This window comes from Papio anubis, chromosome 1 (genome assembly GCF_008728515.1).
Source record: "Papio anubis isolate 15944 chromosome 1, Panubis1.0, whole genome shotgun sequence".
Classification (NCBI taxonomy): domain Eukaryota; kingdom Metazoa; phylum Chordata; class Mammalia; order Primates; family Cercopithecidae; genus Papio; species Papio anubis.
Window position 1 is genome coordinate 68,886,912 of NC_044976.1, and position 2,290 is coordinate 68,889,201.

The 2,290-nt window shown below is 38.1% G+C and overlaps 1 pseudogene; it reads left to right on the plus strand.

The window, feature by feature from the left end:
- Window positions 1–323: 323 nt before the first annotated feature.
- Window positions 324–1,813, plus strand: LOC101024613 (annotated as a pseudogene).
- The last annotated feature ends 477 nt before the right edge of the window (window positions 1,814–2,290 follow it).

The window sequence follows — 2,290 nt, forward strand, 5'->3', positions numbered from 1 at the left end:
ATTTATTGACCTAGTGAATATTTTTCTTTATACTTGTTAATAAAGACCATCAAAACCAATTTGCTTTGAGTTAGCACCTTCACTATCCTACGCCAACTACCTATATCTGCTCTCTAGCCTTTTATCATCATTAGATCAATAAACTGTTTCCGTAAAGGACAAGATAATAGAATTTTAGACTCTGCAGGCCTCATAAACTTTACCTCATTTTCCTCCTCCGCCTTTATGTCCTCCTCCTTTTCCTTCTTCTTCTGAATGCTTTAAAAGTGTGAAAACTAGCCGGGCATGGTGACTCATGCCTGTAATCCCAGCACTTTGGGAGGCTGAGGCAGGCAGAACACCTGAGGTCAGGAGTTCAAGACCAGCCTGGCCAACATGGTGAAACCTCGTCTCTATTTAAAAAAAAAAATTGTGTAGTCCGGAAGCTGGCAGTCTCCTCAGTCGTCAGACTAGTGCTAGCGACACGGGAGTGGCTAACACATCCTCTTGCTGTTCCCAGTGTTTGGGCCTTGCCTGTGATGGTGGGAAAAGAAAATGGCCTTGCTGTGCTACAACTGGGGCTGCGGTCAGTGCTTCGATCCTGAGACCAATTCCGATGATGCTTGCACGTACCACCCAGGTGTCCCAGTCTTTCACGATGCATTAAAGGGTTGGTCTTGCTGTAAGAGAAGAACAATGGATTTTTCTGATTTTTAAGCATTGTAGGCTATACATAAGGTAGACATAATAGTGAGAAGCCACCTGAGCCAGTCAAACCTGAAGTCAAGACTACTGAGAAGAAGGAACTATCTGAATTGAAACCCAAATTTCAGAACACATCATTCAAGCTCCTAAGTTAGTAGAAGCAATAAAAATGCCAAGCCCAGATGAACCAATGACAAATTTGGAATTAAAAATATCTGCCTTTCTAAAACAAGCACTTGACAAACTGTCATCAGGGAATGACGAAGATAAGAAAGAAGAAGACAATGATGAAATTAAGGTTGGGACCTCATGTAAGAATGGAGGGTGTTCAAAGACATATTGGTGTCTAGAAAGTCTAGAAGAAGTCTGTGTATATCAATCTGGAGTGCCTATTTTCCATGAGGGGATGAAATACCTAAGCTGTTGTAGAAGAAAATCTTCTGACTTTAATACATTCTTAGCCCAAGAGGGCTGTACAACAGGGAAACACATGTGGACTAAAAAGGATGCTGGGACAAAAGTTGTTCCATGTACACATAACTGGCATCAGACTGGAGGTGAAGTTACCATTCCAGTATATGCTAAAGATTCACTTCCAGAAGTTAGTCGAGTAGAAGCCCATAGCACATTGTTAAATGTGCACATTGTATTTGAAGGAGAGAAGGAATTTGATCAAAATGTGAAAATATGGGGTGTGACTGATGTAAAGTGAAGTTATGTAACTACAACTGCAACAAAGATTGAGATCACTATGAGAAAAGCTGAACCGATGCAGTGGGCAAGCCTTGAACTGTCTGCAGTGAAAAAGCAGGAAAAGCAAAAAGATGACCCAGTAGATTGAGTGGGAGGTGGGAGAAGGCTATTACATATTTCAGAATTCTTAATACTGTGTGAAGTGGTGACTTGCAGCTGAAATCTTTTGTTTTGCTGTGGTGTTACTGAATCTGGCATTTCAGGGTTAACATTAGGTTCTTAAAAGCCAAAGTCAGTTTGTCTTTTTGTGCCTCTCATCTTTCTTTTGTGTTTTGTAAGACTGATTGTTCATTTCTCCTTACTGGTAGGAACCATAGTTGTGTCCTGTACTTGAAGAGGCTGGAACATAGCCCATAACCATAATTGCAGTATTTCTTTATATTTCTCTGTTAAGAATATAAATATTAAGGAACATGTTTTTACATCTTTCTATTATTCCATAATTAGTAAAGCAAGACGAAATGTCAAATTTTAATCAGGTTTTTATGGATTTGTATTCTTATAGTACTCGAAAATATTTAAGGAAGAGATGAAGCTCTGCTGTTTTTTCTACGTGGGATGATTACTTTTTTAAGGAGAATTAATCCTGAGGTAGTGTAGTAACTAAAGGGGAATATATGAATTGTTTAACAAATTAGAATTTGTTTACACCTACTTGAATTTTTAAATTACATCAAAACTTACACTACTTGCCAAGCAGTGTGATGTAAGAGTACAGGAAACATAAATAAGAATACAGAGGCATCAATTTGGTTAAAATTCACCATTTTATAAGACTAAGCTATAATCTTAAAAATCTCTTTCCTGAATATTTAAATGTTTGTATGGTGTTATGACTAAATTGTTACTGATT